This window comes from Mytilus trossulus, chromosome 1, assembly GCF_036588685.1.
Source record: "Mytilus trossulus isolate FHL-02 chromosome 1, PNRI_Mtr1.1.1.hap1, whole genome shotgun sequence".
NCBI classification, from domain to species: Eukaryota; Metazoa; Mollusca; class Bivalvia; order Mytilida; family Mytilidae; genus Mytilus; species Mytilus trossulus.
The window spans coordinates 87,242,685-87,261,619 of NC_086373.1; the positions used below are offsets into that span (position 1 = coordinate 87,242,685).

Below are 18,935 nucleotides of genomic sequence, written 5' to 3' on the forward strand. Positions count from 1 at the left end.
ACTGTGTCGTCGCGGCATTAAAGGATTACGAACAGCTTAAAACTAATTTGAAGTTTGGACTCAAATTCTTCAGAAATACGCTCAAGCCCACGCAGGCTTTTGTCTTTCAAAAAGAGTAACTGTTGCCGAGTTTTGTTTTTAATAACCTACATTTTGGAAATTGTTCAACTGACATTGGTAAGGATGACGGAATTTTAAGAGCATTTTCATCCAAGTATAGATAACATAACATGAAAACATGTGTATATCAATTTCAAGTTCAAATGCTTTATTTATAGACGAATCTTTGTATAAAGAGAACATAAGCTCTATTGAGGTTTTTTTTATCGTCTTGTTGCATCTACATCTACATCTACGACATACCTCGAAAAGGGTATTTTGACCCATCAATCAAGTATAAATTTTACTTTGACGTCTTCCAACATGACAACAAATTTGTAAATAACATAATAGCAATCGTTCCAAATTGTGCTCATAATTTATGTACATGCAGGTTCTGTTTAAGAAACAACATCTATCTTTTATATGTGTTGGTTAGACACAGTGGCGGATCTGGAAATTTTCATAAGTGGGGGCCTACTGACTGACCTAAGAAGGGGCCCGCTCCAGTCACGCTTCAGTGAATCCCTATATAAGCAACCAATTTTTTTCCCAAAAAAGGGGGGGGCGGGCCCCCTGGGCCCCCTAAATCCGCCTCTGAGACAGAAGAGCCTGGTGAGTTTAGTCTTGAATTCCTCACTGCTCTCAATCTCGAATAGTTCGTCTGGTAGTTTATTCCAGTCTCTGATGGTCCGAGGAAAAAAACTGTAATTGTAAATATCGTTGTTTGGCCTGATATGTACATATCTTTTAGAATCCGATTGATCGAGTCTCGAAGTTCTTGGTTTTAAAATGTGCGATGGAGTAGGTATAGCAACCTTTTCATGCATGGATGGCTTTATGAAAGAGTGTTAAACGTACTATTTTTTTTTCAGGTTTCTAAAGGCTCAATTCTTCTAAAAGTGTTGTAACTTATCAAGCTCTCTTGAGTTGTTCATAAGCGGCTTTTGATAAAGCGTTCTGCACGGCGCTCGACCATCTCAATCTGATATAAATATTTTTGTAGATGAGGCACTGTATGCAAGCGTATTCAATATGAGGTCGGACAAGGGCAAGATAGGCTTGTTTCTTGACTTCCTATGGACAGGATTCAACATTTCTTCGTATGAAGCCTATAGTGCTCTGTTTCCTTTAATGATAACATTGTTAACTTGTTTGTCCCATGACATTGTGTTGGCAAGTTCAGCTCCTAGGTATGGGTTTGATGCGACTGATTCCAGGATATGTCCATTGATTTTGTAGTTAAAGTTGATGGATTATCTCTTTTTGGTTATTGTAAGGACACAACATTTTGAGGGATTGAATACCATTTGCCAAGTTTTGGTCCACTTTACCATTTTGTCAAGATCTTTTTGTAGATGTTTACAGTCGTCTTTTGTTGATATCGCTAGGTAAAATAAGCTAGCACCTGCGAATAGGCGAATATTTGATGTTATGTCGCTCTCTATGTCGTTTATGTATAGGAGAAACAGCAATGGTCCTAAAACTGTTCCTTGTGGTACGCCGGGTGTTACTTTAGCAGTACTTGAACTTCCCCCTTCCTGTGTGACTTGTTCTCTTTGTGTCAACCTTGTTTCTAACCATGCAAATATGTTTCCGTCGATACCATATGATGCAAGTTTTTTCCCAAACAAACGCTGATGTGGTACTGTGTCGAATGCATAACTAAAGTCTAATATAAGCATATCGACCTGTTGGTTATTGTCCAGATTTCTAGTAATGGTCTCTGCTGTTATAACAATTTGTGACATACACGATCTTTTGCTTCTGAAGCAATGTTTGAAGTCCACAAGTAAGTTATGCTTGTCAAGATGGTTCATGATGTGTTTGAATATGATATGTTCCATTATTTTACTTGGAACTGACGTCAATGATACTGGGCAATAGTTGGCTGGTTGACTCTGATTCCCTTTTTTAAAAAGTGCGATGATTGACATTTGTAACTAAACAGTCCTGTGGAACCTTTGATCTTCAAATGATTTGGTGAAGATTAGCTGTAAATATGGTGATATTGACTTTGCACACTCTTTCAATATTCTACATGGTAGGATATGTTCCAAACAAAGCATTTAAACAAGTAAATTCAAACAGACGTAGTCCATAGAACCTGAAAAAAAAACTACTAAAAAAGTCATATTTCTTATTTTTTAAAGGAATTTTCCGATTGATTCATTCATTGCTAAGATTTTATTCAGCATTTGTCCTATTAGAATCGAAATAATTCATGGGGGCTTGAATATATCTAGATTTTACCACGGGTTGTCCCTTTATCGCTCAGGGTAAAATATTTGTCATAGAAACACACAAATTGCAATTTTCTTCTTAATTACAAGATGTTTTATTTTGAAAACACCATTTGCATAAGTTTTCAATTTATCTTGTACATAGTTATTGATGATATAAAAGGCATGGAGATGTTATTGTTACAGATCAGCTCAATTATCGTTAGTAAAGGATCCTTCAAATTAAGGTTTGTGTACCCTTCTGTGGCCATTTTTGTACGAATTTTTCAAACCTCAATTGTATCAAAACTACAGATATAATGAATAATAGAGATAGGCCATTTAGTACATATTCTAAGGGGAAACTTGATGCAAAGCATTATTTTTTACTGTTTCATTGCATTTGATAGAAAAAGAGGACTTTGTGGCAAATAAATCAACAACAACTATATCAGGTCTATAACTATAATACTATAGAAGTGCATTTAATGTTCAAAATATGAACTGTAGAACTACTTTTTGTCAAAATTCTTTCCTACCATCTGTAATTCGTGATTGGAACAGGCTTCCACGAGATGTTAGATGAGATCCTTCAAAATTTACACTTAAAAATTATATAAATCGAGATACTAAGAAAGTCCCCACATATTATAATGCTGGTTGTAGAAAAGGCCAAATACTTCACGCCAGACTCCGGTTGAAGTGCAGTGGCTTAAATGAACACCTTTTCCAGACAAATTTTACAATCAATGCATTTGAATGGGGACATGTAATTGGACACTATTTGCTAGAATGTCATAATTATCGACTCATCAGAACACAAACCATTTCTACACTACCAATATATAATATACAAACATTACTATCAGGTAGTGAACTAATCAGTGATGAGGATAACGAAAATATTTTTAAAGTTGTACAAAGATTTATTTTAGAAACAGGGAGATTTGGTCCGTAACAATTATTTTTATGTCGATGTCGATTAAGATTTTGAAACTTTATTTGATGTAACCTTGTTTTCGAAATATTTGAAATAAAAAACATATTTCTCAGTTACATGCACTATAATTATTTAAATACGAGTTGATCACATTTTTTGATCAAATTGACTTCTGAGTAACGGGAAAACCACAGAATAAACATGTTAGCTAAGAACTGAAAATTACGTTATACGAGTTTCTAATACTATGTTCCTAATTTTGTCATTTTTTTAAAAAGGGAGACGGATTTATATAAGTTTTTCTTGTTTCCGAATCCCTGTATTTCATATTGTATAATTATATTTCGTGCACTTTTTGAAATAAAATATTGTTTAAACTAAATAAATCAAGATTTTTATAGATTTTTTTTTACAATCAATGCATTTGAATGGGGACATGTAATTGGACCCCCCCCCCTTTTTGTCATGGGTTAGTAACCCCCCTTTTTAAAATGGCTGGATCCGCCCCTGACATCATGTATATACAACATTAAATGGAAGTTTTTAACGACATTGACTGGCTATACTATTACAGCCCTTGCACGGTCGGCCCTGGCTTGCGCCTTTTGGGGCATTAAATAATGTATATACAACTCGTCTACACCATCTATATATATATATATATATACAACTCGTCTAAACATCAACCCAACAATGTTAGATCTGTAAATTTGCTTTCGAAAATTTTTGGTTCTTCCCTCGCCGGGATTCGAACCCATATATATATATATATATATGATTAATTGGAGTCGAACGCACCCGTGAGTCACGTGCGGGATCATGGCGAAGAAAATTGTTCAAAGCAAACAATAACATGTATATATATAAATACCGAGAAAGAAAAAGTTCAAATGGTGGAGAAAACAGAAGACAAGGAACATTGAAAACAAATTTAAGGAAAAGTCGTTTCGTTTATAATCACGGTAGATATTTGGTGTGCCGAACATGAACACTTTCAAGTAGACAAAAAATTAGTCATCACGCAGTAAATTATTTAGCTTCCGCAGTAACCACCGAGTACCGGAGGTATATAATATACACGGTTCCTGATACAATCACCGTAACTATCACCGTGGTCTGTGCGCATGCGCAAGAAACGCCCACCGAATTTCCTACTTTCATTTTTGAAAAATCTTCTATTTGGAGATAGATTTGTACGCATCTATTTACATTTTATCTGCGAAAGAAAATACACTTGCTCAGTTGCTGAAGTGGCTCTCTTTCTCGTCCTTAAGAGCACACATAACTTCTAAAACGTAAAAAAAAACATGTGAAAGGTATGAAAAATAATGCATTGTAACAATGAAAACAAACATCATCTTTAAATGCAAAATAACATTTTAAAGGAAAGGAGGCTTCCCCCCCCCCCCTTTTTCCTTTTCCAACTACAAAATGTGATCTGGTTCAAAAGAGCCGGACAATTAATACTTTTCATGTGTATGTGTCAGGTCAGTGTTCATAGGATGTGGCCGAAATGTTTTCTTGGGGAGTTCAGAAAGTTTTAAAAAGATTGTTATGGATCGTGCATGTATGAGGGGGGTAGGACCTTTATCAGGGGTCTCATTGGGGTGTTCCGATCCCAGATCCCGCTTACTGTTTTATCAGATTCCCGTATCCTGCTTACACTATATACGTAAGCAATTCTCATTTTTTTGTCATTTCCCTGGTCCCGCAAGACCTCATTTCATGTTTTCATGACACAATAATTTGTCTTTCACGTGTCATGCTTACAAATGAATTGGCAATCCCATGTCACGCTTAGACATCAATGAGACCCACTTTATCGGGACTCCAAGATCAGGTGTTTTTCGGGATTGACTATTTAGGGATCCAGGAATTCTTTTTTTGAATTTCAGGATGTCGGGATGTCAGGATTTAAATTCGGGATCTCAGGATTTCATGTTTTTAAGCCCAAGATTTTGGGATCAGGACTCCTCCTACCCCGGGTCATGTATGAGGGCGATACTTGTTATCCCGGGAAATCTTGGTACCTCTGTCTTAATGAATAACCGTAAAATAAAATTGCCAAATGACAATTATAACCTTAATCACCACTCTATTCATCTATCAACACACTGTATATATTTATCACCATTCAGTATTAATCTTCATTCTGTATTAATCACCACTTTTTACAACACAATATATCTATCACCATGCTATATATTTATCACCATTCTGCATTAATCACCCCTTTGTACAACACTGTATACATCTATCACCATGCTATATATTTATCACCACTCTAAAATCTATCAACACACTGTATATATCTAAAACCACAGTATATATTTATCGCCACTTTGTACGACACTGTATATATACCTAACACAAACAGTGTTTAATTTAGATCTTTCTGTATATATTTTTCATTATTGAGCACAATATATATATCTATCACCATCTACAATATCTATCACCTAACTTTATCTCTCTATCACCATACTTTATCTCTCTATCACCATACTTAATATATATACCACTTCAGATATATATATATATGTTTACATGCACACATATAAAAATTGTGGTTTTTATCCATCACAATCATAGGTTTGAACGTAGTTTTCAATTTAGACTTGTTTATATAATTTGCGAAAGCAAATTTACAGATCTAACATTGTTTGGTTGATGTTTAGACGAGTTGTATATATATATATATATATATCCACTAACTATCCACTAACTATATATCTATGTCCTTACTATACATCTATCACATCACGTAATCTATCACTACACTTTATATCACCAATCACCACTTTATATTAATATCACCACACTGAATATATATATATCACCACTTTATAAATCTATAACTGCTTTATAATTCAATCAACACACTTTATATAACTAAAACCACTGTATATAACTAATCACTGTTCTGTATAAATATCAATTTGTACAATACTGTATAAATTAATCACCAAAAGATGTTTATATTTATATCTCTCTGAATTTCTTTCCATACTATAGACCTCAACTGCCTCCCTTTATATGTTTATGGCTTCATTGTTTATATTCATCGCCTTGCTATATATCTTTTAGGTAGCTTCACATATCTCTTCCCACAATTCATATATCTATCACCTAACATTATACACCAATCACCCCACTTTATATATCTATCACCTCACTGTTGTCTTTCACCATACTATATATATGCATCACAACTCTTTATAAAGCTGTCACCACACTTTATATCTAGCACCGCACCTTATTTATCTATCACATCACAGTTTTACCTATCATCTCTCTTTATATTTGTATCACCATACTGAATATATCTAGCACCTCTCTCTATATATATGACTTTTCTACATTCTTGTAATCATGCACATGTTCTATGTACATGAAAATAGGAATATGGTATACTGTGAAAGTACTTTAATTCGTGGGTATCAATTTTCGTGGTTTGAGCAATATTTACATGTTCGTGGGTTTTTAAATTCGTGGATTTTTTTTTTCTAAAAAAAAGATTGAAAAATTAAAGCCTTCAGAAACGAAATTTACAAATAGTCTGGATTGAAGGAAATTGCAAAGTAAATATTGACCTGTGTTAATTGTAGTGATAACACTAATTAACCCATTATAAAGTGATCAACAGATCTAGATAAAAGACCATCAAAGGTGTTAATTAGGCCATAAACACGTCACCTAAAGAAAACAGTAACATAAGCAAATGCACTAAATGTATCTTGAATTGTCAAATAATTCTTATTAAAATAAAGCCCAGTATTAAAATATTATTTCCCATATGTACGAGAACTATGAAGATATAAAATGAACACTTTATCGTACTAGCATATCAACACCAGAAATCTTGACTAAAATCGATCAAAAATATTTTTATGAGAATTAAAAGATCAAAAGTTGTACAGTTTAGGCAGGAATATATATATTGACACGTATATTGTTAGGTATACTGTTCCCAGGTTTAGGTTATAAAAAATCAAATGAGTGTACTCCTGCATGCGGTTGTAGTTCCGTGACTGTTATTAAAGTATTCTCAGATTTGGCGTTATTCTATATTCTCTAGATCATATCAGTAGTCAAACCTACCGATGGGGATCTTTGCATGTCTTGATTTGGACAATGGTTGTTTTATTTCGTTGGACACTTAAATTCGTGGATAAAGTCATCCACGAAAACCACGAAAATTGGTACCCCACGAATAAAAGTACTTTCACAGTAATGAATGTTGGTCAAACAACCTTATTGAATACATGTATATATCCTTTAGTAACACATTTTTATAGTGACTATTTTAACACATGAAATTTCATTTTTATCATACCACACACTGCATATCTATTGCAACAGTCTCTTTATCTATTACCATACTCTCAATATCTATCACTACGTCCCTTTGTGTATTACCACATTATAAACACCTATCAACTTACTATCAGCTCACGGTATATATCAATCACTACACTCTATAATTATCATCATACTGTTTATATCTAAAACTTAATTGATATATCAATGACCTGAATAAATATTTAACACCCCAATTGATACATCTTTCACCTTTCTTCATATATCTATCATCTTACTTGATACATTTATCACCTCACTTTATATATTTAGCACTTCACTATAGCTATATATATTACTATACTTACTATATATACATATATATATCAATCACATCACTTTATTTATATATCTATCACCTCACTTTATTTATATATCACCTCACTTTATATATCTATCACCTAACTTTACATATTTTCCCCTTAACTTTAAACATCTGTCACCACAATGTATATTTATCACCACACCTTGTATATCTATCACCACCCTTTGTATATTTATCACCTCATTTTATATATCCATCACCACAATTTTCATATCTATCATCACACTTAATATATTTATCATCACACTTAATGTATCTATAATCACACTTAATATATTTATCACCTCACTATATACATCTATCACCACACTGTTCATATGTCACAACACTATATATCTATCACCACACTTTGTATACCTATCATCACCCTATATACATCTATCACCACACTGTTCTTATGTCAAAACACTATATATCTATCACCACACTTTGTTAATCTATCACCACCCAATATACATCTATCACCACACTGTTCATATGTCACAACACTTTATATATCTATCACCACACTCTAAATATCTATCACCACACTTAATATATCTATCACCACACTTTTGCATATCTATCACCACACTATTCATATGTCAAAAACACTTTATGTATCAATCACCAAATTATATACATCTATCACCACACTATTCATATATCAACTAACTTTATGTATCTATCATCACATTTTATATACAGTCTCTTTATCTTTTACCATACTCTCAATATCTATCACTACGTCCCTTTGTGTATTACCACATTATAAACACCTATCAACTTACTATCAGCTCACGGTATATTTCAATCACTACACTCTATAATTATCATCATACTGTTTATATCTAAACCTTAATTGATATATCAATGACCTAAGTAAATATTTAACACCACAACTGATACATCTTTCACTCTTCTTCATATATCTATCATCTTACTTGATACATTTATCACCTCACTTTATATATTTAGCACTTCACTATAGCTATATATATTGATATCCTCACTATATATATATATATATATAGATATATAAATAAAGTGATGTGATTGATATATACATATATATATATATATCAATCACATCACTTTATTTATATATCTATCACCTAACTTTACATATTTTCCCCTCAACTTTAAACATCTGTCACCACAATGTATATATATCACCAAACCTTGTATATCTATCACCACACTTTGTATATTTATCACCTCATTTTATATATCCATCACCACGATTTTCGTACCTATCATCACACTTAATATATCTATCATCACACTTAATATATCTATCATCACACTTGATATATTTATCACCTCACCATATACATCTATCACCACACTGTTCATATATCACAACACTATATATCTATCACCACACTTTGTATATCTATAACCACCCAATATTCATCTATCACCCCACTGTTCATATGTAACAACACTTTATATATCTATCACTACACTTAATATATCTATCACCACACTTTATATATCTATCACCCCACTTAATATATCTATCACCACACTTTGTATATTTATCACCACCCTATATACATGTACCACCACACTGTTCTTATGTTACAACACTATATATCTATCACCACACTTTGTTTATCTATCACCACCCAATATACATCTATCACCACACTGTTCATATGTAACAACACTTTATATAACTATCACCACACTCTAAATATCTATCACTACACTTAACATATCTTTCATCACACTTTATATATCTATCACCACACTTTATATATCTATCACCACACTATTCATATGTCAAAACACTTTATATAACTATCACCACACTCTAAATATCTTTCACTACACTTAATATATCTATCACCACACTTTATATATCTATCACCCCACTTTATATATCTATCACCACACTATTCATATGTCAAAACACTTTATGTATCTATCACCACACTTTGTATATCTATCACCACCCTATATACATCTATCACCACACTTTTCTTATGTTAAAACACTATATATCTATCACCACACTTTGTTTATCTATCACCACCCAATAAACATCTATCACCACACTGTTCATATGTCAAAACACTTTATATAACTATCACCACACTCTAAATATCTTTCACTACACTTAATATATCTATCACCACACTTTATATATCTATCACCCCACTTTATATATCTATCACCACACTATTCATATGTCAAAACACTTTATGTATCTATCACCACACTTTGTATATCTATCACCACCCTATATACATCTATCACCACACTTTTCTTATGTTAAAACACTATATATCTATCACCACACTTTGTTTATCTATCACCACCCAATAAACATCTATCACCACACTGTTCATATGTAACAACACTTTATATTACTATCACCACACTCTTAATATCTATCACTACACTTAATATATCTATCACCACACTTTATATATCTATCACCCCACTTTATATATCTATCACCACACTATTCATATGTCAAAACACTTTATGTATCTATCACCACACTTTGTATATCTATCACCACCCTATATACATCTATCACCACACTTTTCTTATGTTAAAACACTATATATCTATCACCACACTTTTCTTATGTTACAACACTATATATCTATCACCACACTTTGTTTATCTATCACCACCCAATAAACATCTATCACCACACTGTTCATATGTAACAACACTTTATATAACTATCACCACACTCTAAGTATCTATCACTACACTTAATATATCTATCACCATACTTTATATATCTATCACCCCACTTTATATATCTATCACCACACTATTCATATGTCAAAACACTTTATATAACTATCACAACACTCTAAATATCTATCACTACACTTAATATATCTATCACCACACTTTATATATCTATCACCCCACTTTATATATCTATCACCACACTATTCATATGTCAAAACACTTAATGTATCTATCACCACACTTTGTATATCTATCACCACCCTATATACATCTATCACCACACTTTTCTTATGTTACAACACTATATATCTATCACCACACTTTGTTTATCTATCACCACCCAATAAACATCTATCACCACACTGTTCATATGTAACAACACTTTATATAACTATCACCACACTCTAAATATCTATCACTACACTTAATATATCTATCACCACACTTTATATATCTATCACCCCACTTTATATATCTATCACCACACTATTCATATGTCAAAACACTTTATGTATCTATCACCACACTTTGTATATCTATCACCACCCTATATACATCTATCACCACACTGTTCTTGTGTTACAACACAATATATCTATCATCACACTTTGTTTATCTATCACCACCCAATATACATCTATCATCACACTGTTCATATGTCACAACACTTTATATATCTATCACCACACTCTAAATATCTATCACCACACTTAATATATCTATCGCCACACTTTATATATCTATCATCAAACTTAATATATTTATAACCTCACTATATATATCTATCACCACACTTTGTTTATATATCACCACCCAATATACATCTATCACCACACTGTTCATATGTCACAACACTTTATATATCTATCACCACACTCTAAATATCTATCACCACACTTAACATATCTATCACCACACTTTATATATCTATCACCCCACTTTATATATCTATCACCACACTATTCATATGTCAAAACACTTTATTTATCTATCACCAAATTATATACAATTATCACCACACTGTTCATATGTCATAACACGTTATGTATCTTTCACCACACTTTGTATATCTATCACACCTCACTTTATATATCCATCAACACACTTTTAATATCTATCATCACACTTAATATATTTATCACCTCACTATATATATCTATCACCACACTTTGTTTATCTATCACCAACCAATATACATCTATCACCACACTGTTCATATGTCACAACACTTTATATATCTATCACCACACTCTAAATATCTATCACCACACTGTTCATATGTCAACTAACTTTATGTATCTATCATCACATTTTGTATACAGTCTCTTTATCTTTTACCATACTCTCAATATCTATCACTACGTCCCTTTGTGTATTACCACATTAAAAACACCTATCATTTAACTATCAGCTCACGGTATATATCAATCACTACACTCTATAATTATCATCATACTGTTTATATCTAAACCTTAATTGATATATCAATGACCTGAGTAAATATTTAACACCACAATTGATACATCTTCCACCTTTCTTCATATATCTATCATCTTACTTGATACATTTTACATCTCAATTAATATATTTAGCACTTCACTATAGTTATATATATATTGATGTCCTCACTGTATATACATATATATATCTATCACCTCACTTTATATATCTATCACCTAACTTTACATATTTTCTACTTAACTTTAAACATCTGTCACCACAATGTATATCTATCAGCACACCTTGTATATCTATCACCACACTTTGTATATTTATCACCTCATTTTATATATCCATCACCACGATTTTTATATCTATCATCACACTTAATATATCTATCATCACACTTAATATATTTATCACCTCACTATATACATCTATCACCACACTGTTCATATGTCACAACACTATATATCTATCACCACACTTTGTATATTTATTACCACCCTATATACATGTATCATCACACTGTTCATATGTCACAACACTTAATATAACTATCACCACACTCTAAATATCTATCACCATACTTAATATATATATCACCACACTTGATATATCTATCACCACACTTTATATATCTATCACCACACTTTATATATCTATCACCTTATTCATATGTCAAAACACTTTATGTATCTATCACCAAATTATATACATCTATCACCACACTGTTCATATGTCACCTAATTTATGTATCTATCATCACATTTTGTATATCTATCACATAACTTTGTATATCTTTCACCTCACTTCATACAAATATCACCCACTGTGCATTGTCACCACACTATGTATATCTTTCATCTCACTTTATATATCTATCACCTCATTTTATATATGTATGGCCTGGCTGAAAATATCTTATTGACTTCACTGTTAATACTTTTTCACCACATTTTATATATGTATCTATTACCTCACTGCACTGTTTAAATCAATTACAACACCATCAATACTTGTCACCAGCCAGTATATATCTTAATACTATTCTCACTCAGCAATAGTGATGGTAAAGTTTTTTTAGAAAATGATACTCAATAAAAGATATATATAGTGTGCTGGTTGATATATTCCACGATTGCTACAGTCACTGTATTCATCACCACACTCTACATATCTATCCCAACACTCTCAATAGCTATCGCCATACTATGATTATCTATCACTACACTCTCCAAAGCCAACAGTCGTCATTATGTATATCATAATTGTCTGTATTTATATCATAATAGCCTCTATTTTTTTATTGAGTTAAGCCTGCCAATTGATATTTTATCGTGCGTTTTGCTGTGTTGTGATGTCATGCTATTGTTTCAGAAAAAGGGAGAAGGTTTGGTACCATTAAAACTTTTAATCCCGCTGCAAAATTTTTCACCTGTCCTAAGTCAGGAATCTGATGTACAGTAGTTGTCGTTTGTTTATGTAATTTATACATGTTTCTCGTTTCGTTTTTTTTATATAGATTAGACTGTTGGTTTTCCTGTTTGAATGGTTTTACACTTGTAATTTGGAGCCCTTTACAGCTTGTTGTTCAGTGTGAGTCAAGTCTCCGTGTTGAAGGCCCTACATTGACCTATAATGGTTTAATTTTTTAAATTGTTATTTGGATAAAGAGTTGTCTCATTGACACTCACACCACATATATCTATCTATATATATCATAACAGTCTCTATGTATATCCCCACATAATAAACACCTATCATCTTACTTTATTTATCCATCACCTCACTTTATATATCAATCACCACAAACTCTATATATCTATCCACATACTTTCGATATCTATCCCAACACTCTCTATATCTATCCCCATGCTTTTGATATCAATCCCCACAATCTCTATATCTTTCTCCTCAGTCTCTATGTATATGTCCTCACTATATAAAACCTACTCCATTACTTTATTAATCAATCATCTTACTTTATAAATCAATCACATTCTCTCTTTGATTATCATCAGACTTTCTACATCTTTCCCACAGTTTCTATGTTTATCGCCACATTATATTTAATCTACCACCTTAATAAACATACATATCACCTTAATTTATATATCAATCACCTCACTACATATATCAATCACCATACAATCTCTACATCTATCCTCATACTCTCTATCCCCACAGAGTTATGCATACTTTCAAATAATAAACACTGATCACCTTATTTTGTATACCTATTACCTCACTTTATATATCAATCACCACATTATCTATATCTATCCCCATGATCTCTGCATCTATCACCCACTCTCTATATCTACACCAACAGTCTCTATGTATATTTCCACATATTAAACACCTATCACCTTACTTTATTTATCAATCACCTCACTTTATGTATAAATCACCACACTCTCTATATCTATCCACATACTCTCTATATCCACCACAAATATCTCTCTGTAATTATCCACATATTAAACACCTATCACCTTACTTTATTTATCAATCACCTCACTTTATGTGTAAATCACCACACTCTCTATATCTATCCACATACTCTATATCCACCACAAATGTCTCTCTGTATATATCCACATATTAAACACCTATCAATTTACTTTATTATCAATCACCTCTCTTTATGTATAAATCACCACACTCTCTATATCTATCCACATACTCTCTATATCCACCACAAATGTCTCTCTGTATATATCCACATATTAAACACCTATCACCTTACTTTATTTATCAATCACCTCACTTAATATATAAATCACCACACTCTCTATATCTATCCACATACTCTCTATATCTATCCACATACTCTCTATATCCACCACAAATGTCTCTCTGTATATATCCACATATTAAACACCTATCACCTTACTTTATTTATCAATCACCTCACTTAATATATAAATCACCACACTCTCTATATCTATCCACATACTCTCTATATCCACCACAAATGTCTCTCTGTATATATCCACATATTAAACACCTATCACCTTACTTTATTTATCAATCACCTCACTTAATATATAAATCACCACACTCTCTATATCTATCCACATACTCTCTATATCCACCACAAATGTCTCTCTGTATATATCCACATATTAAACACCTATCACCTTACTTTATTTATCAATCACCTCACTTAATATATAAATCACCACACTCTCTATAATTAATCCCCATAATCATTGTATCTATCCCCACAATCTCTATGTATATCACAACATTATAAACAGCTATCACTTTTCTTTATTTAACAAACACCTCACTTTCTTTGTTTATCCCTATATTCTATATGTACCCCGCAAGTCTAGGTGTATCTGCACATAATAAAAACCTATCACCTTACTTTATTTATCAATCACCTCACTTTATATATCAATCACCACATTCTCTATATCTATCCCCATGATCTCTGTATCTCTCCCCCACAATCTCTATGTATATCACTACACTATATACACCTGTGCCTTTAGTTAAAATACCAATCACCTCACTTTGTAAATCAATCATTTCATTTTATATATATCACCTCACTCAAAATATCTATCACCTCACTGTTTATATTTTCACCTCAATTTGTATATTATGTCTATCACACCACTGGGTATATCTCTCAAAGCACCCTATTTTTACCAATTTCAAAGTGGATATGAGCATAATAATAATCTACTTTTCTGTACAGAAATCTGTTTATGTGTTTTTAGATTTTAAACTAAAAATTCCTCAATGTGACACCTATCATTGTTATTTTTTTTCAGAAAAGGGAAACTAGATATTTGAGAGATAGAAAATAGAAGAAAAGGAAAAGGTAATCTTCATTGATATTGATTTTGTTATACATATGAATGTAAAGAGTTAATTAGCAATCAAACAATCCTGGTTGAAATGAAATAATTGAAAAAAAATGTTTTTTTAAAGAATAACTGCTCCAAAATGTCATGCAATATTTTATGTAAATATCATGTCAGGTAACTTTTCAATAAAAGTAGCAAATATGGTATACTAAATGTGGGTCAATAATTCTAACATTCAAGATGAGTAAACCTTATAAATATATTGCTCCAGTGTTATTGTACTTGTAGCATTGTCTACATAATACGTCTGCTGGAACATACATAATGTATATACCACCACATATTATGTATCTACTACATCACATGATATAATTATGGCCACATATAATATAGCTACCGCCACACATAATCAACCACCACACTATTTTGTTGATCACCACACTGTTTGTCTATCATCTCACTGTGTTTATGTATCACCACACTATGTTTGTCTATCATCTCACTATTGCCTATCACCACACTATTGTCTATCATCACACTATGTTTGTCTTTCACCACACTTTGTTTGTCTATCACCACACTGTGTTTGTCTATCACCACGCTATGTTTGTATATCACATGTTTGTCTATCACCACACTATGTATATATAGCACCACACTTTGTTTGTCTATCACCACACTATGTTTGTCTATCACCACACTATGTTTATTTATCATTACAGTATGTTTGTCTATCACCACACTATGTTTGTCAATCACCACACTATGTTTGTCTATCACCTTACTAATGTCTATCACCACACTGTGTTTATCTATCACCACACTATGTTTGTCTATCACCACACTATGTTTGTCTATCACCTCACTATTGTCTATCACCACAGTGTGTATATATATCACCACACTATGTTTGTCAATCACCACACTTTGTTTGTCTATTACCTCACTATTGTCTATCACCACACTGTATATCTATCACCACACTATGTTTGTCTATCACCACACTATGTTTGTCTATCACAATACTGTGTTTGTCAATCACCACACTATTGTATATCACCACACTGTGTTTGTCTATCACCACACTATGTTTGTCTATCACCACACTGTGTTCATAAATTACCACACTATGTTTTTCTATCACCACACTATGTTTGTCTATCACCACACTACACTATATACACCTGTGCCTTTAGTTAAAATACCAATCACCTCACTTTGTAAATCAATCATTTCATTTTATATGTATCACCTCACTCAAAATATCTATCACCTCACTGTTGATATTTTCACCTCAATCTGTCTATCACACCACTGGGTATATCTCTCAAAGCACCCTATTTATACCAATTTCAAAGTGGATATGAGCATAATAATAATCCACTTTTCTGTACAGAAATCTGTTTATGTGTTTTTAGATTTTAAACTAAAAATTACTCAATGTGACACCTATCATTGTTATTTTTTTCAGAAAAAGGAAACTAGATATTTGAGAGATAGAAAATAGAAGAAAAGGAAAAGGTAATCTTCATTTTTATTTATTTGTCTATCACCACACTATGTTTGTCTATTACTTTAGTATGTTTGTCTATCACAACACTTTATATTTTAATCACAGTTTACATATTCACCAACACATTCTTATTACCAATTCTAGATAAAAAGAAATAGTTATGATTAAGCCTTGTTTTCTCCCTATATTGACATTTCATAAAAAAGGTAAATCATGGTTCTTTGAAATGCATTTCTAATGAAAAAAATGATTTGAACTTTTCATTTAAATGATTGATCTCACAAATGAATTGTATTTCTGCATTACAAATTTTACAATTTGATACAATCTGGGGATTATTTTCTGTCTTTGCATTGATGAAACACTCCTATTTATTCTCAGATGGAAAATGAATGTCAACTGTTTGAGACATTTAAATTTTGTATTGTATTAGACTAATTATTTATTCAACTGAACCATATATTATTTTGTAGGTTAAGTGCTGGATTTAGTGCTGGACACACAATTAAGAAAGAATAAGAACAAGAATGTCTTTACAGAATAGGGGAGACTATTTTACTGCACTTAGATTTGTGTTTTTGTTATAATTAACTGATATTGTAATTTGTCCTTGGATAAAATATCTGCAATGTGGAGGACAACTGAACTGTGTTCTTATATATTGAAGACCTACAATCATTTAAAATGCATGAACTTTATACTACTGGAAAATGGTTATCATTCAAGTAACAAACACAGAATTTATTTACATGTATAAAATGTTATCTGAAAGGTGAAAGGTGAAAGTAAACAGATTCCTGGTTGTTTGAATACAAATCAAAGCAGTTGTATTGTATAGTTAAGAATATATTTACGTTGTTTATGCATTATATATTGGAATATTTAGAATTGTACAATATGTTTAATTTTCTGAAACCTTCGTTCTATGTTATGTAGGTTTGATTTTCATGAAATAAAAAGTTCTAAAATTTTATTATTACTTTTACTTAATATCAATGTGATTATTTTCCAGCAACAATTGCTATATGATTGCTTTTCTATATATATAATGAAATTCTTCATCACTTTATTGACAAGAACTAAATATTGTGTCTATGATGATAATAAGAAATTGTAAACAGTCTTATGATAGGGAGACTTGGAATATCTTGAAATGGTTGTATATTAAACTCATGAAATAGAGTTATTGGTTTCCGAAATTTTTCAGATTATTCAGGAGGGAACATCTACAATCTTTTATGCACATTTTATATATTACCGACTGTAAGACATACATAGGTACTTTAGTCAGGGTGAAATATCCAAAAGACACTTACATAGTAGGGTGTATTATTGATATTTGAGCGGGAACATCAACAATGCATCATACACAGTTCTATGGTATTTTTCAAACTGCAGGAGATATATATATAAAGGTACACTATTATGGATGATATTCTCCATGAAAATTTATTCAGTAGCTGCAAGTGTCGAACTACGATGACATCTACAATGCTTCATACACATTTGA

At 31.9% G+C, this 18,935-nt stretch overlaps 1 long non-coding RNA gene across 1 annotated transcript; it reads left to right on the forward strand.

Moving 5' to 3' along the window:
- The first annotated feature begins 4,396 nt into the window (after nt 1-4,396).
- LOC134710809 (uncharacterized) lies at nt 4,397-17,433 on the forward strand. The gene is made up of 3 exons (XR_010106128.1): nt 4,397-4,577; nt 15,877-15,926; nt 17,384-17,433. It is a non-coding gene; the product is annotated as an uncharacterized LOC134710809 (long non-coding RNA).
- The last annotated feature ends 1,502 nt before the right edge of the window (nt 17,434-18,935 follow it).